Consider the following 21,815-nt stretch of genomic DNA (forward strand, 5'->3'; position numbering starts at 1 on the left):
CTAACAGAGTTGAGATACCTAACTGTGATTTCAGTTGTTTTGTCCCATAACATCCCAATGAAACCTGCCACATTATTACACATTAATGTTCCACTAAAGCATGTCCTGGGGTGTCTCAGTACTGAAATCATGAGTAGGTCCCAGAACTGTAGGCTGTTAGAGGCTGGGAGAATACCACTGTGTCTGTGCTTGTTCATATGTTCTTCATTAGGTATCTACTTTTGTCGTGGTTAAAGAAGAGATACTGGCTAAAGTGGATGTTTAACTTGATGTAATCAGTCTGTTTTTATGGTCTTTTAATTTTATATATGTATTTTAGATAACTTTAAATGTGTGTATTATGCAGAATTTTCATAAGATGTAAATTGGAACACATAATGTCTTTTAGTATGAGATTATAAGTTACATTTTATCAGGACTGAACTGTAAGAAACAGCTTTATAGAATATCATTTCTTAAATCAGAAGGTATCAATAGCCTTGTTTGGACTTTTGCTAGCATGTTTTAGTTTAGGATTGGGAGCAATGGTGCCAGTCCCAGAGCAGTATGTTTCTAACATCCAGGAGCTTGGATGTGATATCATTAATTTCTGTGATTTGCCAATGAACACAAAAAACACCAGTATGTTCATGTTTAAAGGGTTTGGGGTTTATTTATGCGTGTTCATATTCTGTTTTCAATTATGGATGGATTTTTTCCCCTTGTTTGGGGAGAGTAGGGTAGAAAATACAGGAAAAGAGAATCCAGGAGCTAGTTCTCAGTTTTTAAAATTATTATTATTATTATTATTATCTTCACCTTTAAAAATAGTCCTTCTTACAGATTAAGACTCACCAGAGCAGAATGAAGACATCAGAAAGAAACAGGTGCTGTGATTTCTTGTAAAACAGTTTACTGCCTGATCTTTTCACCTCATGAGTAGATCTTCACATCTTATATTCCCAATTGTGTTAATTTTTGGGAGGTTTCAGGAATGTGGATAGAAGGCAGCTCTCTGCACCAGGGTTAAATCAGACTGTGTAGTCACAAGGCAGAGCGGAAAGGGAGTGAGTTTATGGGAAAAATCAATTGTTGGTATTCTGAGTACAAATTAAAACCAGCTTGCTACACTGTTTATTTAAGAGATGAACTTTACTGTGACTGCTGAATGGATCATGAACCTAAATAATGTCATTGTTTTACTCATTAAAGCTGGAGCAGTGAAGTAAATAAGTGTTCCAGTAGCACAGCCCATGTCTGTGCACAGTCTCTTCAGAATGAGATGAGGTAGTGCTGTTAGAAAAAATAAATTATTTTAAATTAATTCTTTGTTGCTTCCACAGCTAGACCTTAGTTAATTGGTACATGAACAGGATAGCGCAGGCCAGTTGCTGCTCTAGGGTGGCTGATTATCTGTCCTGTCCTGTGATGTCTAGTCCTTTAATAATTATACATGTCTTCATGGATGTTTTTAAACTGATGCTGGACCTACAATCCAGGGTGTAATTCTGTCATTTCACAAGCATTATCTGGTTGTAGAACAAGGTATATAAACCTCTACATTTCACTTGACTTGGATAGTATTTTCAGAACAATTGTAGAAATAGTTTCAGTAACAGTCACTAAATGCACAGATGCGCTTGATCCTATATATAAATTCCATATTATAATAGAAATAAGTCTCCCGATGCTGTGCATTCAGTTTGATTATTATTGCATTTATTGAATGGTTAAGGTTACTCAGCCTTTGGCCTTGAGCTGTTGTAGCACACCTCAGGTTGTAAGCAAATTGCATACAAACGCCCTGCTTGTTCTGTCTTGCTGCTTAATATATTCTTTGGAATAAGTTAGTCTCATAACAGGCAGGCACATCACAAGACAAAAAAGTATTGGAAGAGATGAAATATTAGCCTTGTAAAGCCCTTCCCAATGTTGAGTCACTTATCTTTCATAGAAAGTAATACATATGGAAATCAATGGCATGCTTCTGCTTTAAAGAATTTTGCAGAATGTTTGGATCTGTCAGCAGACTCCTAATGAAGTGCCCTTTCTCTAGCCTTGTGGTGGATCTGTGTTGTCATGTGATGATAATATTTGAGCCCCCTTTTCAAGGGGAGAAAGTGAAAATCATTGGTGGAGGGATGCCTGTACCCAGAAAGTCATCACAAGTGAATTAAAACATACTCATTACCTTTAATGGTAGTGACAGTCTGGAGTGCATTTTTAGGGTCACAGAGTCAATACGGTGCAATTTTTATGGTGGTTTATTTTTAACGTGGTATTTCTGAAGAGTTACACCTGTGCCTCCTTTGAAACAAAGGTACTCTTTCTCTGAAAAAACGCCCTTTAGTTACATAATTTTGAATACTGAGCAGCTCACTAAAAGAAATATAGTAGAAACAAGAAGATCATTTAACTTCTGTGTAATGAAGAACTTCATTGCTCCAGAGTATATATTGCAATGCACACAACAGAGAAATTACTTGAGGATCAACCATGGTTGGTGTTGCTGGAGCCTTATAATAGTATTACTTAATGATAGATATGTTGATACATTGCTCTGCTCATATTAGTTTTTGTTATGTTACAGAATATCCTACTATTACTGTGTGCATGATACCAGATTTTAAAAAGAACTGTCATTTTGGATGGCTCAGTATTTATCTGTTGGCTCAGTATTTATCTCTTTAATGAGACTGCACACTATTGTATCTCGCTACATTCAGTAAACCTAAAATGTATTTGTAGGTCTGTATAGGCATTTTGTATGGATGATGGATTCAATCTTATTAGAGAGATGCTTTGATTTCTTTGATAAATTTTCAATCCTTTGTGCCCAGAATGGCAAAGTATAACTCTTACTATCTTGTGGTGACAAGCCTGGACTACTAGAACATGCAGCCTAAATAAATAAGGCAGTATCAAGAGTCTTCAAACCTAGTAGAAAATCTTTAAATTTAGTGATGAAAATGGCTTTTTGGAACTAATTTCCAGCCTTAAAATGTGACATATATAAAGCAGTATTTTATTTGTTCCGTTTGCAGTATTCCTTCACAAGTCCGTCCTGTCTGCCTTTTGCACAAACAGTGTATTCAGGCTAGCTTGTGAGAATAAAAAGAAAGGATTTGTCACTTGCAGTCCTCTTTGTTTGGAACTCACGGCGGGTTTTAAGGACATCCACAGGTGTATGTGGAATGGTGATTTTCATATTTCGTTTTCCATATTGCGACCATTAGCAACCACAGATAAATTTAATCATACCACTCAAAGAATATGGAAAGCTGTACAGAATGCAAATAAAGTGAATCATAAATTTTTAAGCTCTCAGAGGATGCTCTAAAAAGGAATTGATTAATTACTGGGCTAAAATAATATAACACCTTGAAATAGACTTTTACTTCGGTGAACATCATAAGATAGTGGTTAAGTATCAATCCTGGAAGGTAGTAGTCTCCATAAAGTAGGTCTGGCTCAGTAATAAGTTTGCTGTTACGTTAATCACTTAAAAATCATTTTAAGATTTCTCTTATGTTCGTCTTCTGCTTAACTTGGTGCACATGCACAGGTGTACACACTCAGCACATGAAACTCTTCCCTGAATTTGATGGAATTTTTTGCTAGTTCACTCATTTGTGGCAAGAAAACAAAACCTTCTGTATGCTCAGTAAGGAAAGTTGCTGTTGAGACATTTCTCCCGGTTTTACCGCAGTTTTCTTTCTATCTAGGGTGAGAAACTAGTGTTCCACACTGATACAAAAAGGTTGTGTGGAGTTTTAGTGTATGACAGTAGTAAGAACCATGGCATATCCCTCCAGAAATCTTGGCACTGCAGTCAACAGACCCAGAAACATGAGCATGGTTTTGCAGTACAGCCTCTGTCATGAAAGCTACTCCATCACTTAAGTAAATCTTGAGCCATCTTGCTGTGGAAAACTGGCAGTTTATTAATTTTTTCTATTTTTTCCTCTTTTTTTTTTAACACTTTCACTCTGCTAAAAAATGTACTGTAGGGAAAATGGTAACAAAGCAATTGGTAATTCTTTATGATAAATTACATAGAAGCAGCAGGATGCACTAGAGACTTACTAGAACTATGGTTTAAAAATACATTTCATATATGAGCATAATATTTAAGGCTTCAAAACAGGTTAACATAATACGTGGCACTAAACATATTTGAAGAAATAAAGTATAAATGTAAAATAAATGCTGTGGCATCTTAATCAAAATTATATTTCACAGACTATAGTGAGGTAGAAATGTGAACTCTAAGAGATTGCTTCCATTTGCTGTTAATGTTCAGCTCTCATGCACTGGGTTTTCTGCCCTGAAAGAAAAATATGAGTTTTGTAGAGTAATCCAGCTTTTTCATTCTATTTTGCAGCCTTGTCTAAGCAGATGAATCTGATAACTCCTTAAATGGGAAATTTGCCAGCTGAGAGAAACCTAGAGGGCAACAAATGGGCAGTGATGACAGAATGTCTTGAATGCTGAGAATGTTGTTTTGATTCCACACTGTTTAAAAATATATTTGTCTAGTGGAAGGTAAAATGTTACACAGATAACACAGGAGATTTCCTAGGCATCACACACACACACACACACACACACATGCAAACACAGTATTTGTTTGGATTTTTTTTCTGTAGGCTTAACCCAGATAAATTAAATTACAAAAGCTCTCTCAAAAAAAAAAAAAAAAAAAAGGCTGGGGGAGGAGGCGGGACACAAAGCAGTGAAATCAAAGCAACTCTGCCTTAAGGCTGCAGAGATTTCCTTATCTAATCCTGCTGTTTCTAGGTATTGCAAAACATATGGCTCACCTTTAGGGGCAGTCCCCAAACAGTGGGAGATGTTGCATCCCATCTGTGCTGCAGCAACTGGAGGTGCAATAACAAGGTGAATTGAGGACGCCAAGATGACTGTGTTTAAACTCATTGCTGTTTTACTGAGGTGGTGTTGGGGGGAGGGTGGTGGGGCACATTTAGTTTGGGTGGGGTTTTTCAGCTAGCCTGTGGATGTGCCTCACAAGTCTGAACACAGGTACTTCTGGAGGGGTAATTGTTTTGAGGAAACTTGGCAGTCTGAATCAGGAGTAAAAATTTTAGGATCCTAGATATTGGGAAAAGAAAAGAAAGAAAAAAATCTAAGAATGAAGACATTTCTCTATCTCCCACATTTCGTTCTGGCAGCAGCTGGACTGGCTGAATGGGTTCCTGTCCCCCACTGTCCACAGCTGTTCAGTATTGCTCCCATGAGACTTGGTTGATCATGTAGTCACTGCCTAACTTGATTTGTTCACTGTAATATACCTTAGTTTAAACACTTTTTAACACCAGCTCTCTGAACTCTTTTAATAAGACTCATTTTGATATGAGCAGTTATTCCTGAGATACTGAGGGGCAGCAGCGTTCAGGAGGAATGTGAGGGAAGAGTGATTATGAGAAACAAGGGAATAAGGCTACACCAGTGAAGCTTCACTCAGAAGCAGCAGCTTGACGACAACCTGAAATTGCACACTACAGTGCATAGAATGGGGAATATAGCTAGACTTACCGCGACCCTGATGAAAATGAACTTTTTAATACCTGTTCCCCAAAATTTCTAAGCCAAGCTTCTGAGTCTCCTTGCCTGTGCCTCAAAATTTTCCTGAATAATTTCAAAGGCCAGGGCCAAAAAAGGCTTAATACCTTGTATCTCAATAAAACACTTAAATGTAAACAAAATCTGTAAACTGGCATGCAAAAACACTCTTAATGATCCTTTTTTTGTTGCTATAGTTCTTTGATTTCAGTGAGCCTTTTTGCTATTAGGTCCTTCCTTTCCTACCAATTTAGTATAAGAAAACCACTCATTATAATGAAGACTGCATATTCATACCCAGCCTTAGGCATCAGCATCCATATACATATACTTAAGTTGGAATCAAAGTTAAGTGGCATGAACGTCCTTGACATGTTGTGTCATGAAATAAAAAGATTTTGTTTCATTTAATATAGCAGAATAAAAGCAAATATCATTCTGTGCTAATGCTTGCTCTCACTTTTCATAGTTTTGTCAATTTGCAGAAGAAGAGTTTAGCTTCCAAGATGAAAAGACTGACAGGTTTCCGGAACTGCAGGCCACTTCCCTTTCACTTTGAAGTCAATGGTAATTGCACTTCTGAGACCCTGGGAAAAATCACCTTTTAATGCTGCCTAAAAGTAGCATCACATACTGGCTGCATAAAATTCAGTGCTATAAATTGTAAATGAAGGTGCAGTGTAGTGTTATATTAGGGCATATATGTATATATACAAATTTAAGCAGTCTGCATTGTGATTTGAATTGTTGTCGTGATCTGTATGACTTTCAGATGTTCTAAAATTTATTACTTTAGCATTTCAAAAATGAGAACTAGTATTTATTGAAGAGACCTAGAAGAATTTATTTAATAAAATTAATGCACAGGGAAGCTTTAAACAATGTGAGGCACTTCACAGTGCTGGAAGTAATAGATGCTTTTTCCCTTTCTGCTCTTAAGCTCTTTGCAAGGTCCTTGTAAGGTTTCAAGAAATTATGTTTGCAGCAACAGAATCAGCATCTTTGGGTTTTCGTGCTGGACTAGCAAGGGCTGAGAAGCTTCAGGAAAAAGGAAAGAGAGTTAACTTTGTGGTTTTCTGCATTTCAGAAGTCCTTCTCCCTCCTCAACAAGTTTAACTAATTAGTCAGATTTTCAAAATTTGATGTGGTTTTGCATTTGGTTTGTTTTGTTGTGTGATTCAAGTTTTTGTTTTGGTTGTTTTTTAATTAGAGTTTTGACACTTGATTCAGATTCTTTTTGCTAATGTCTTTGGAACATACTTGGTGAACTCTACTATGTCTGAACATACCATGAGATAGGGACTATAAACCATGCACTGACTGAATCACTGGATAGCCAGTTACTAATACTAAGATCTTAAGTGCTCTTTCTGTGTGTCCCTTCAATGAAGTACAGTCTAGAGAATGATTAAAAATCTGTCAGCTTTAGTAGCTAAAATATCTGTTAAATAAGATAGAAAATTGAAATAAAAGAAACCAAAGATGGCTAGATCATACCATTTATGATATCAAAATTGTATTAAACCATAGAACATCATCTATATTGAGAGATAATACTTTACTGAAACTCATTAAAGAAATTTATCCTAGTCTCATTATACAAACAAGCTTTTCTTGTATATGCTAGTCAATATTCTCATATATGCTATCAAAAGAGGTGAATTTTGTCTCAGTGTAGAAGTATAGATACCCATTTAGTCCTATAAGGGCATATGATGATGAGACAGCTAATATCAACCATCAGTTTAATCAGGTTAACAAATCCAGAGGACCAAAATCTAGAGAAGTTATTTCTTGTAATATGCAGATGGTAATTTTGAAGATTTTTTTCCTTAAATTTTACTTCTATTGCTGACTCTTACAATATTTTATTAAAAAGTTGAAAAGGGTTGAAATTACCTAGGTTCCTGGACAACTCAGAGGACTGGGTTCCTCAGACCAAGAAGACCCCAGACTGGTGCTCTTTACCACCAAGTCTGTGAGATGTTTGTTGGAGGGTTATTTTGTCTGTGTGATTTTGAAATGCTCAGGTTTTTCACAGCGCTGTTTACTGCAGATTAATTCATACTCCAGCTCTTTTTTTCATTGAGTGTATTTCTCTAGCCAGTATTCTCAGCTGCATTTTTCATATCCAGACAGTATAACCTATTAATCTGTCATGCATTTTAATAGGGGGAAGATTAAAATTCACAAAGTTAAACTGTAATTTAATTTAATTTAATGTAAATAGTTTTTACTCCTATATCTCTACAATGATTTAGGTAAAAGGAAAAGGTAATGTTGAGAGGTAATCTGCAGTATAACAAAAGCATTCTGTATCTTTAGTTCTCAGTCTTAGCTTTGTTACAGTTGCTTAACCAGAATAAGCTTTATATGATCTACACGATGCCTCATGTTTGATGCTTTTAAGACCTTGGATCTGTCTGGATTCAACATGTAAGTTTGTGCCCTGCTGTTTTTTATTAAGCTCCTTATTTTCTATTTAAATAACACAACAAACATATTTAGTTTTAGTATGGAAAGATTATTATTGTAGCATCATATGATAATTCAGATTGGAAGGGACTTCAGGAGGTCTCGAGTCCAACATTGTCTTCAAAGCAGGACCAGCTCTGGGGTTAGTCCCAGCTGCTCTGTGTTTGGTCCAGTCAGCAGTCCAAAGATGGAGACAGCGCAGACGTTGTCTTGCAAGAAACTTTGTTATCTTTCTAATTCTGAAGATAATATTTACTGAATATAAAAATCTGATCTTCAAATGGATATTACAAATGAATGTTCTGTTAGTAGATAAATGTGTTAGGTCACGTCTGCCATATTTTTCAGAACAAACATTTGTTTGCACTCTTAAAACCCTGTGCATTTTTGCAGTATCTGACTGCTTAACATGCCATGTCCTTCCAGGTGTACACTTCTTCCATACAAACCATGGAAGTTAGTGGACTATGACTCCAACCATAAGTTTTATTCTTAGATGGTCCCTCTCTTCTCCTCAAACTCTTTTTTTCTGCTTCTATTAAAAAAAACTTCAGAATTCAGTGCAACTATTTAACTATAAGCTGCTGTAAATTTTCCGCTGATTTAAAGGGAAGAATAATTTTGGAAGTGCTTTAAAGAGATAACACCTCAAGAATTAAAAAATTGTCTCAAAATTAATACCCAGGGAATTCAGCTTTACCAACAATATAGCAAGCTTCTTCATAAATCATACAAATGAAGTCAGTGTTACATTTTTTGCTTGGCAGAGATATTTTCTTACTTAGGAAATTCAGGACTTTGAGCTGTTTTATTAAAAATTACTAAAAACAGGAGAAGATGTTTTGACATTTTTTGCTTCAGAATGTTCTTTTGATTAGATCTGACATTTCTTCTGTTCAGTACCACTGCCTTTCAAAGGAGTCTGTGTTAACAGGAGTGTGAAATTTTGCATTTCATGTCAGAGGATGACTGACAAGTGTTAAGGTTCGTATGGTTCAGGGCAACCCTTGCTGAGGATACTCTCTGCCTGTTTGTGGGAGTAGAGAATACCCTGAACAGAGGAGATGAGGCTGGGAAGGAAGAGGCTGTCTTTGAACGACAGGGAAGTTGGCTGGCTGATGTGCAAGTGTCAGTATCTCTGGGATGAGTTTTCCAGCTTCAGGCCGGAGGGAAGGAGTGGGTGGAGAGTGCAAGTGAAACTGAGATTTCTGCTCTGGGGTGCACATGAAGAAATCTCAAGCAGCTCAGTTTTTAATAACCTGCTCAGTACTTTTCCAGGCAGTGGAATGACCTGTGATTGCATTTTTGAAATTCAAGTCTGGTAATGTCCAAGTAGGTGCTGTTCTTTGGCGCTGTTCTGAGACGGATGGTTAGTGCTGCTCCCAAGAAGTGCTGGCTGTACCTCATCTTGCTGCTGTTGCTTGATTCACAAGCTGAATCAGTTTAGATCACTGAATATATATTTATGGATTTCATTGTTGAATGTTGAAACGTATTAGTTAGGCTCACATAGAAGTACAAGGAGTCCTTTCTTCTTGTTTTATTGTTTTGCAACATTGAGATTTTCTGTGTCCGTGATGAAAACATCCAGAGGAAATAAGCAGATGAAACAGTGCTGCCGCTCTATCTGGGTCCTGGGATTCCAGGCCAGGATATATATTATTGACTGCAGTGCAACGGATCTAGAAAAAGGGCACTTTTTAAAACCCCTCTTTTTCTACATCTTCCTACTGGTTATTACCATCTTTGTCCCTTTTTATTTCCTGTCTCACAACTTGTTAGAAAGGAAGCATAAGAATATAACATCCTAGAGTAATTATTTTCATCATTAAAGAAAAATTTTATGAGAATTTAGCATTTTTACAATTACTTCATTTTCACACCGTTGCACATTTCAGAAGACCTTGCTTGTAGTCCCTCTGCAGAGGTCCACTTATTGGAACCTGTCTGGAAATAAAAGTCACAGTGATAAAATGTTTTTTGTTACAACATTAGAAAATTCTACCTAAAAAATTTGATAAATTTTTTTTTACTGCTATGAGAATTCTCTAGCAGCTTTCAAAGTGCATAGTTCTGTGGCAGCATGATGTTCAGTTCAAGTCTATTCAAATATAATTCAGACAGCTTTAAAACTTCTTTAGTCACCCATTGTTCAGAAAGATGTGCAAGAAGTAAATAGTATGGAGAAATTTTAGCTCGACAGCTGTAGCCAGGCCGTCTTCCGGAAGGATGCCCTGAGAATTGTCCTCTAATGCAAACTTCTCTAAACTTTTGTATGGCTGGAAAACTTACAAAAGTTCTCCGTGTTTGTGTGTTTCCCTACTAATTTTGGCATCACCCAGTTTCATAATGCATACATTTAATTTCCATTTTCTGCCTGATAGCTCCACATTTTATACTTAGTAGGCTAATGAAACAAATGACATAGTTCAATCCTAGGAAGAAATAAATGTGTTATATGTATGGTTCTCTCCCCACTCTTAATACAAGTTTTTTCTTTGCAGAAATGTACCCGAAAAAGATGTGGGCCTGAGAAATATTATTAGTAGAATGGGTCCATAGTGCCAGTGATTCAGTCATCTGTCAGCCTGATAAATGGATTAGTGTAAGAGGTGTTCCAGTGGGGAAATGCAGCCCATAGGGCTTCCAGCTAATTATATTTAAGTTGTTTAGTACTGCTGGGAAGCAGCATCCAGGCAATTACTGAAAGCTTTGATGCAGTGTGCACTATTAGAGTGTACGTTCAGAAACTCATTACCCTTTCGTGCTTGTGTTGGATGGATTCTAGGAAGTTGACATGAAACAGAGAGCAGGAATCAATAACTAGAAAGGCATTTTAGTTAGCTTCTGATCCATTTCCTGATTCAGCAGCTTATAACCTAGAGCATTTCATACAATTGCTGTAATGTAAGGGGAAAATGTGACTTAAATATATTAATGACTGCATATATATATATATATATTCATCTTGTTTCAATGATATGTAGCTGAAGTTCCACCCAAAGTTTCAAGAGGTCCTTTGGGAACAAACTGCTGCCCAAATCCCATGTGACATGTCCACAGTGCCTGCCATCTCTGTTCCTCCGAAGTTGATCGTAGTAATTTCTCCTAAAGCCTGACCTTGCAGTGAGTATTGATGCCTCCACAACATCAAGACTGTATTACCACAGTGCCCATCATATCCCACCTTCAAAATCTCTTGGAAACTACAGCTAGTCCAAACCAAAGCTGATGATATTGGCAAGACGTATTAAATCTTATTTAAGAAGATTGTACAGGCTCTGTCTCTTTGCTGTGGGCTGCAGTTCACATTACTGGTGCACCTTGAGAAAACTCCACAGACTTTGAATCATTCAGATATGGGAAACAGCAAATCCTTTCACGTACTGCTCTCCAGTTGGGTACCTCCAAGATGTGCATGCTGAAAGCAACGCGGTATTTACACAACTAGGGGCCAAAGACTTGAAAGTTCATTTCTTAGGTTAGAATGACAGATCTACTCAGGGCAAAAATTACATGAATTAAATGAAGTTGCTTGGTTTTCTTTTTAATCTTGCACTCACTATTAAATCAAGTAATGGTGACTGTTAGGGCAGTGCAGAGGAGCCTGCATTTCTTCTTTTCTGTTTCTTCTTCTATGCTTTTGCCTCAGGTAGAACTAAATAGACAAATGAAAGGATTACACTTCAATGCTTCTGAAGGGGATAATTCTTTCCCACCTACCTGCAGTATCATAGAATTAATAATTAAACTCCTTTCTTTATGTTTCCATCACAACAGTCCTAGACGTCCTATGGGATTTGTTTCATGTTTTGTAAAGTTCAGCAGAAATCTCATGAGTTACTGTAAAGAGAGGAGTTTGAGTGTGGGTTATGTTTTGAGGTTTGTTTTTTGGTTTTTTGGGGTTTTTTTAATATGGACTTGTTAATTAGAAAAATGGCACTTGGTTTGCCTGAGAGTTGGTAAAAAAAATGCTGTGCCATTTGATATGTGTAAGTCTTTCTGATAAAAAATTATCAGAATTGCTGTGTTGTAGGCCACAGCACCCATGAATCTGTCCAGGTACTGCAGAAAATCCTCTTACAGTACTAAGCATTTGCAGTCATGGTACCTGCTTTGGTTACTGACAGCTAAGCTTTTCATAAACTCATTATTACCACTGAAAGTTCAGGCCTATCAAATAATGGTAGATAACTCATGTATCTCCTGTCCCTGAAACTATTACACATGGTGGAGAGAATGTCTACTACAGTCAAATACACAGCTGAAGCAGAAAAAAGCTAAAGGTGTTGAAGTGCCTGTGCAGGCAAAGTGTTGACAGTGGTAAATGATTTTGAGAGTTGATGCTGTAACTGTGTCTTCCAGTCTGGCTCTGAGACTGGTTAGATTGAGTCACTGTTTGGGCTGCTAAGAGTTAATTTATCTCTGAAGAAGTCTGCGTAAAAGGGGTAGCAGAATACAGCCAAATTAATGAGCCCCGTGCTTCTGAAATTCTTAATTTCATCATGTCCACTAGCTTTGACACAGGTAGTTAAGATGAAACATGAGAAGAATTTCCACTTGCAGTTTGGTTTTCCCTAGAGACACTTGCTTCAAAGTGACAGCCCAGGCTCTGTGAGCTGCACCTGAAAGACTGATGTATTCTGGGGAGAGGCTTTCAAGTCTAAGTATTTTAAGTTTTTGTGGGAAGGAATGGGTTATTTCTGAGGGTATTTTTGTTGCTTTGGCTTAGATTTTACCGTGGGGAAACTGTGTGCACTAGTACTATAATGAAGATTTATTTCAAAGTTGATTTTCTGATTTTTGACTGATTCATGACTTTGTTTCCTTCATCAAATCTGAGCATTTATCTGTAGTAGATTTAAAATAAAAAAACCTTTCTTAACTTCCTTTAGAGGAAGCAACTGTGTGGGAAACAATAGATACATAAATGTCGAAAGAGGGAATTTTTTATCATAGCAAACCATTAAATAGTGTTTATTTACTCTATAAGACCTTAGGGCAAAAACATTAACCTTCAGGGATTGTGTGGGTTTTTCTGAACAGAATTTGCAGTTCCAGTGCATAGGTACTCCATGGAAACACGATAGAGAAACCCAGCATGTTGTGTTGTGTTGTGCTGAAAGTGGTGGTCGTTTCTGCTCCACGTGACTGCAGTGCCATCCGTGATCTTGCACAGAGCACTTGCTGGTCATGCCCCAGGGGAGCCACAGCTGTGGTTATACTGGTGAGATTATATTTATGTATAATGTAAATCCATAAAGAAACTAAAACCCTAGCACATCAGCACAAGTTTTGCAAATGTTGGAATGTTCTCTTCACTCCATTGTACACTTTTTAGGAGTTGCTGTAGAAAATACATTTTAGGTTATTTTTTGCAGGTGGGTGGCATAATTATTGATGTCCTGTTAGAATCTTCTATATAGTCATGGTTTACTATGAGTATACTCCCCCAGGGATAGTTTGAAAATATTAAAACTGTTTATCAATTTGAAAGAAAGCAAAGTATTTGTGTTGTGCACTGGATGTCCTACATTTCTTTCCCTGAGATACAGTGAAATCTGTGGAAACTGCTTTTGTAATTCAGTGTTTGTTGAAGATGGCCTGTTTAGCATTTAAACTTCCCGGTGCCTCTAAAAGCTAGAAAGGAGAGGGGATAATAAATATTCACCCAATTAATGGTTTTTTGTTATGAGACAGAGTTAAAAAGAGTTATGACACTGGTTTGGTTTCTCCTCATCTCTGTTGTGTAGTAAAAAGAAATAAAATTATTTAGCTGGAAGTATGCAGAAATAATACTTAAATCAAAATGGAAAATATTTAAGCATCTAAATCTATTTAAAGGAATTGAGTAGGATTTACTAAAACATCTTCCAAAATTATGTGATTAATTACTCCAAGTTTAAATTGAAAGTAAAACTACTGTACTGTTTAGGTGCTCTTACCCCAGCCACCTGCACAGCTGATAATTTCAAGTGCCCCCTATAAATCTGGCCCCCAGTTTCAGTTTCCATGGTTTTGCTTCACAGGGGTTGTGTCCAGTGGAGTAGCTGAGAGATGCACGGAGAGCAATGAACACGTTTGTATTGTTTGGTTGTCTTTTGTATTTTCAAACATAGTGCCAATCCAAAGTCAAACCACGTGTACCAGATTTACAGTTAGTAAAAATGAACTAATCTTTTGTAACTTTTATTTTTGGTTACATTTCCTGGCAGCTTAGCACAGCCCAAGGCATAGAATAGCAACAGCACCAATGCTAGCTAAATTAACACTTCTAATATCTCTCCTTATCCCTTCCTTTGGGGATGAAATTTTTTAAGGTTGCTAACTGTGAGATCACTTCAGTGTAACATTTAGGCCATTTCTTGGTTTTATTTCTGTTTTCTTTTGCCATTGTCCCCATGACTTGTGTGCCCTGAGTGAGGCTGCTGCTTCTTGCAGGGAGAGAGCTGGAAGCACACTGCAGGGCCACAGCAACTCCTGGATTTTAGCTGAAGTGGGGAACTGCTTGGCTAACCCACTGAAACACCCCAATAAGAAGGTTTTTCTGCCCAGAAAGCTTACTGCCCATAGGGGTGGGACTAGCAAGTAGTTAAAAGCATGAAGTGCTGTTATTTATTGCTCTCTGCACAGAGAACATAATCTATATTGCCTGCCTCTGGTCATCCTACTGATGCCCTGAGTGACAAGGCTTGTGAAGAGAGCTCCTACTGCCACACTCCTGTGACTGAGTCCTTTCAGCTCATGGAGGAATGAGTAAGCTTCTTAAATTAGAAGCTAGAATATTATTCACGGCAGAACTTAGTCCACCTGTCTGTGGAAGGATAGCTGTAGTTATCTGAATCTTTGTCTATCTCTGTGAAACCCAGTAACTTGTATATGACTGCAAACTCATCTTCTTGAAACATGCTACTAAAGCTTGATATCAACAAATGGAGAATCTCGGCATTCTCCTTTGGATAGCTGCACTAATGGTTAGTCACAGGTGATAAAAAACATGTACTTTATTTCTCACTTAAATTTGGTGTCAGCTTCCAGGTCCTGATTTGTTTTATGCACACCCTTTGGTAGATTAACAGGCCAGTTGGTACTAGAATATTCTCCCCTTGAAAATGCTTAGGTGCTGTAATTAGGTCATCATCTCTTTTTTTTGGTGATAAACTATACAAGTTGAACTCTCCAGATATTTTATATTAACAGTTTTGCAGCTGTATTCTGTGATCTCTGCTGGTAGGGTTTTTTTCAATTTCCTTAACTGTGAAGACCTTATCCTATTTTAAGTAGAGATAGGTTGCAATACTAATATAACCAAAGAAGGTTTCAAAGAACATTTTCTGTCTTTGCATACTGTTTGTTTCAAAGCTCATATTGGTATTTAATTCTGTTTGAAATCCCATTTGAAGAAACTCTTTTGTTGTTGAGTAAAACCTTATAGGTCGGGGTATCTGCTAGCATGACCAGTTATTTCAGTCATCTATACACGCTCTCACCTAGTCATAAGGGAAATTTATATAACTTTTCCATGTTACTGACACTTATAAGTAACAAAATAATAATAAAGAAATTGTATCTTTTCACCTCTAGGATGTCTCTTTCCTTTTGTTTTTCACTCTTTCAGCAGAGAGCTAGTATGAACTTTTTTGGCAAGAAGTTGTCTGGTATGGTAACCAAGGCTGGTCTTAGGAAAGGATTTGATTAGCTCTTCCAGCCTGTGTTACCAGTGCTGCCTCCAGTGATGCCTTCTGCCTGCTCTGTAGCAGCATGGGAAGATGAATAGCCTTTAAGTGATCCTGTCACGGATAAAAACCGCCAAGGATCCAGTTTGTAAGATTTGTAAACAGAACAAATGAAAACATAACCCAACCAATTTATGAGTATAATTATGGTAGAAAGTATTAATAGAATTTTTTCAATAACCATTCTTCCATCTACAGTGTTACAGTATGAGTATCTGGTATTGTACAGTGTCCTTTAAACTCAATAAATCTTGCAGAAGCCTACACTAAGGATATTTTCTTGGTGGTTGACATGAGGGCAGCCTCGGTATGTGTTAGATACTGTTGCATAGCATAATGTCAAGAGTATTTAATAGAGATAATTTTAATATAATAATATTCTTAGCAATTTTCCCATGAGATGTGGAGAAGTTGTGACAGAAAAATCTTCTAATTGTGGCTTGGATTTTTAGATTTTGTATTTACACATAGTTATGCTTCTTGAGGTTTTGGGGGGGGGGTTGTTTGGAGTTTGGGTTTTTCTTTTGCTTAAACACAATATTCTCCCCAGAAAAATGAGGTGGGAGACAAGTTGTGGATTCCCCAACCCTGGCAGTGTTCAAGGCCAGGTTGGGTGGGTCTTTGAGCAGCCCGGTCTAGTGGGAAGTGTCTCTACCCATGGGAAGGGAGTTGGAACTAGATGGTCTTTAATGTCTCTTCAAACCCAAATGATTCTACCAATCTATAATTATACAGTGGGATGGAGAGATAAGAACAGTCATCTCAGAATGCCGTCTGAATGAGATGGGTAATTAGATAGATAGCCACATACATGGAGATTTGTATGCATTCAGTAGACTAACTCAGAAAACCTATGGACTTCTAGCTTATGTCTTGTTAATATTTTGTGTTGCTTAAATAGCATTTATTGTCCCTTGTGTAGTCATTCACCTCTGATTAGAATAAATGTAACTCTTTCTGAAGTGAGTAGTAGTTGGTTAGATGGTGTAATTGCCTCACAGTAAACTAAATGAGACCGTGTTGTATGTAGTACTGTAGACTGAGAATTAAAGCTACATTTATGAAAACTTCTCCTGATTATGTGCTTAAATATGTTACTTTTAAAATTGATTATATCAGAAAATGATACTTAATGTATAGTTTTTGTAGTTTAACTTGCGGTGGTAACTAAGTACCACACAGCCCCTCATTTTCCCTAGCCATCCCAGTGGGCTGGGGAGGAGAATTGGAAAAAGGTAAAACCCATGTGTTAAGATAAAGAGGAGTTTAATAATTGAAATAAAGTAAAATATAATACTAATAATAATTATGATGACAATAATGATTAAAAGAGAGATAACAAAGCAAGCAAGCAATAAAACCCAAAAAGGACAAGTGATGCACAGTACAGTTGCTCACCATGTGCTGACCAATGCCCAGTCCACCCCAAGCAGTGAACGGCCCCCTCCCAGCCAATTCCCCCCAGCTTATATACAGGGTATGGCATTCTCTGTATGGAATATCCCTTTGGCCAGATCAGGTCAGCTGTCCTGGCCATGCTCCTTCTTGGCTTCTTGTGCACCTGCCCACTGGCAGAACATGGGAAATTGTAAAGTCCTTGACTTAGGGTAAGCGCTGCTCAGCAACAACTGAAACATCAGTGTGTTATCAACATCATTCTCATATTGAATACAAAATGCAGCATTGTACCAGCTACTATGAAAAAAATTAACTCTTTCCCCAACAAAACCAGGACAGTAGTCTTAAATCCATCAGACGTTTGTGTGGAAGAGGATAATTAATTTTAAAAGTCTCCAATGAATATCTCATTTCACTTTACAACATTTAATTATTAGATTACGTTGACAAAAATTGAGCATAAAACTTCAGGCTTGAAACAGAGGAGTAGGAAACTAGTCAAGATACATGATGCTCAAATGGCAGAGGAAATAAGAAATAAGGCTTTACTCATCACGCTCAATGGCAGGCATGGAAAAGTCTGCAAATGGGTTTATTATTGGAGAAGAATGTCAGGCTGTCTTTCATGCCTGATTTTCATAAATGCTTGCCTCTAGACTTTCCAAAAAAAACATTCAAGAAGGTGATTTCTTTTGCCTGCTTGTTTCTTCTTGCTGGAAGGGGTGCTCAATCAGTTCCCACTGGAAGCTTTCTGAAGAAGCACTTTTGTGTGCATCCCACTGTTCTGAGGCAGTGCACTGGCATTTCAGTCCTGTGCTCAGCAGCGGTTCTGGGTAAATTGCTTGCTTTTGTTATACCTGACCAGAGATGCTGAAAATCGTTGAGCCAAGCTCAGGGTGTACTAGGATCTGTCCAGATTCCTGAGAGAGTGCACACCTTTGCAAAGTGCTTCGAGTGCTGTGTGTCACTGGGGCTTGCCCTCGCCTCTCTAATTCTTCCTATAATGGGTGTTGGGTTTTTTCCCCTTCAGATTCTGTCAAAGCACCTAACTTGGAAGCTAGCTACCTTGGTGAATGCCAAAAGCAAAAGGAGTCAAATGCTTGTGTTTTCATGAGGTGATGATCACTGTACGGTCTTGACAGGTACCTCTCTCTCATTGCAGCCCTCTCAGCTGTCAGATGCGGTGATCTCCATGGTAACTCAAACCCCCAGACTCTTGACAGCAGCCTGCGAGGAGCAGCATTCAGCAGCTCAAGGGTCTCACGACCAGGTAAGCCAAAAGGAATTAGTCAATAAGAGCTCATGTCCAGTGGACCACTTCCTGTCCAACTGCCTTTCAGGTTTTTCCCCGGTCAAGCCACCCAAGCGGTCAGTTCCTGTACATACACCAGTATTGTCATTTTTGGCTACAGCGCTCCAGCTCTCTCCAACAGAGACACATTTGACAGAAAGTTTGACATTTGACAGATATTTGGCAGAAAATCTACGTTTATCAGGGTTGCGTTTTAAGCTACAGATTGAAGAAGAGATGCAAAGAAGCACTGGGCAATTCTTCAAGTGGCTTTGGTGTTCAGTAATTGCTGTGGTAAAAAATGTAACCTCAAATCACATCAGCGATAAGATCAGTCCTACCAGTGTACCAACACCACCAACAGTACTGCCTGGTCTCTAACATTAGGCCTGAGCAATCTTATTCCCCTGCAATGCATCGGGGTCTGTTTCTGTGTAATATACATCGGTACTCAACAGCCTTTTCGAGTTGCTGCTGTGCTCTTTTCACACAAGTTTCTCAATCCCTCTCTGTGCTAATGGCAGTATGTGGGGTATTCTGGTTAACATCTTAAGAAGGTACAGACTTCTTCCACTTCTTTGGTGAGTTAGAGGTAAAGAGCAAGATCTTTGCCAGTTTTGGGAAAGCAATGCAGGGACTATACAGCTATATGGACTGTTGCAGTACTATGAATGCTATGAACAAAAGTTGTATCTCTGGTCTTATGCACTTACTTGTGGAGGGGATTTATTGCTCCTTTTGTTGTAAGGTTTCACTGTTGTTTGTACTGAATTGTTCCTGTGTCATGTTTGTTGTGAGCCCTTGGTTTCTGTTCACTGTTTTCTGGATACCCACATGGTTTCGTTCTTGCTTGCCACGTAAGTCCACTTGGCTGGAATATACTGTCTCCACTGTACAAAGAAATTAATATTATTCTATATAACCACTTTACTACCTTTATTATCCAGTTTGACACTTCTTTGGGCCGTAACTGCTATCAGTTCTATTTACTTTTGTATCATTGATGATACTCTTAAATAATGTTAAGTATGGACTGGATGTTTTTATTGGAGTAATGTAGAGGACTTCTTCAATTATTATTTCTGTTAGCAGCTACTCTTTTATATCTATTTCTTAATCACACTTGATGATATTGATAATAATTTCCCACTGTGAATTTTGTGTGGCTATAATGTAGCTACTGTTCAAAAGTCTGTGTCTTTCATTTATGGAATAACTTTTGTTGGCCAAAGATTGTAACTATCAGATGATTAAATCAAACTCTGTTTTGGCTAGCAAGTTTCTATAAAATGGGGTTGACTGGCATCAGTTTTATTCATGTAATATTTCACTTTCCAGTGAAGTTATCCTTGATTAGATTGCTGGTTGTTTTGCCTGAGATTAATAATGAGTTAGAGCTCTATAACTACTGAGGTCATACTGCTTACCATCGTCAAGTATGGATGGTAGAAGTCTTACTGAATTTCTCTGGTGTTCCAAAATGTGTTGAAAATTAGCATAATTGAAATTACTCTCTCACAAAAACCTTTAAGACTTTAAGGCACAAATAATTAGGGTTTGCTAATTTTAAGTTGTCTTTTATGAATTATTTTTGTTACTAATGGCATCCTTATCTGTAAAAATACTTTTTTTCTACTTACAGAGAAGAAAATATGTTTGGGGTTTTTTGCATAGTGTGATTGTATTCCTTTAAAACAGGAATCAGAAGCTGGAGACCTTCTGCTCTCTTGTCTGTTTTCTTTAGCCCAAGTTTTCTTATTGGAATTAATTTCTGGCCGAGTTGGTTTTGTTTGGTTTTAGTGTGTAATCTATATTTCAGTCTAGTTACATCTTAACCCAGAATTGGAGTGTGATTTTTTTGCCACAGATTGCCTTTTTCAGACTATATAATTGTGACCTTTGGTCCCTGGTAGCAGTGGAGTAGGGAGAGTCGTTTCACATTTTCACCCCTGTACTTTCTCCCAAATGCAAAATTTTTCTGTGGTTTACTGGCCAATGAACTTCCATGCTTGTTATTAACTAAACTTTACATACTGAATGCACAAGCCCAGAGTGTAATTACTATTTTGATATATGAAAAACTATTCTAGGAATAAAATTTGGGAGTGCCTGATGTGTTACTACTGATTGCATGGCATTTCTATCTTAGACCTCACAGGTGGACATCCTTTTTAGTTCCTTTCATGTTTTACAAATACATACCTAAACAGTTCTCTGATAATGGTTTAGTGGTTTGCTTTATCTCATGTTGCCAACATTATATCCTTCTGGGATCTGCTAGCATGGTATCTCTATGAACTCAAGACACTGACACTTTGCTTATCAGTAATTTTGAGAGATAATGGTGCCAGAAATGTAGAGTACTGTCTTCTATTTCTTCTTGTCTGTCTCTTTTTTCCTGAAAAGTTAGAAGACTGATTTTAATGTTTCATAATGTTTAATGAGTCCTGGCATTAATGTAATAGAAACTCCTTTTTGGATTTTGGAGATTTGTTAGGAACAGCAGTGCACATCTGCTCGGGCACTTCTGTAATGATCCTTTATCTGAGCCAGTCAGAGCAAACCCAAAATCAGAGAAAAATGCTGTGATTTTACAAAGTTAGTAATAATTCTTTTGTGCCTGAGAATGGACCTCAGAAATTTCTTCAGTCATGTTTTACTAGTTTAGTTGCTTGAATTAGGCCAACAGTTTTTACATGATGAGTGTCAGATCACTTAGGTGTGTTCCAACAGATAGTCACCAGACTTATTTCCCCAGGTTAGTTGTGGCTTTTGAAAAATCATGACCAGAATCAAATTTTAACAAAATTTGGTCACGTTAATTTTGTCCTATGCATTCTTATTGTCATCATTGTTTGTTATTGCTGTGATGAGGGTGACAATGGCAAGGTTGGCTTTATCAAGATCATGTGTGATATGTTGTATAAATGCACTGGGAATTACAGTATTTTGACTAGAAAGCCTTGTAAAAAGCAAGATGAAACAGAGGGATAAGGCAGAATCAGATGTCAAAAAATGAAAGGTTGGGCAAGTTCAGTTAGAAAAAGTAGGCGTCTACACGTGATACCTAGGAAGAAACAGGTCACCCTTTGCTGGTTTGATGTTTATTGTATGAATTAGTTCCTTTGAATTTAAGAGTGAGATTAATAGGATGTAGTGGAAGATCCTTGAAACGTATCAGCATATTAGCAGGTTTCTGTTGTTCAAGAAGCTTACAATAGGTGTAATTCAAGAATGTCACAAATGAAATGTGATAGTGCAAGTTGTGACTGTTTTTGGTGTGATTGAGAAGAATGCTTTGTTGAGAAGAACCTTGCATTTTATTCAGGGAAAGTACAAGAAATAATAATAAA

The 21,815-nt window shown here is 37.5% G+C and overlaps 1 protein-coding gene across 2 annotated transcripts in view; it reads left to right on the forward strand.

Annotated features, from left to right (window-relative positions):
- TBL1X (transducin beta like 1 X-linked) overlaps window positions 1–21,815 on the forward strand; it is a 196,078-nt gene that overhangs the window by 89,116 nt on the left and 85,147 nt on the right. For both annotated transcript variants that reach the window (XM_050332393.1, XM_050332394.1), the window contains exon 3: window positions 18,334–18,441. The gene's annotated coding sequence lies outside the window, so the exon portion shown is untranslated. The remainder of the gene's footprint in view (window positions 1–18,333; window positions 18,442–21,815) is intronic.

Source organism: Myiozetetes cayanensis, unplaced genomic scaffold, assembly GCF_022539395.1.
Source record: "Myiozetetes cayanensis isolate MyiCay16 unplaced genomic scaffold, myiCay2020 scf5-8, whole genome shotgun sequence".
Classification (NCBI taxonomy): Eukaryota; Metazoa; Chordata; class Aves; order Passeriformes; family Tyrannidae; genus Myiozetetes; species Myiozetetes cayanensis.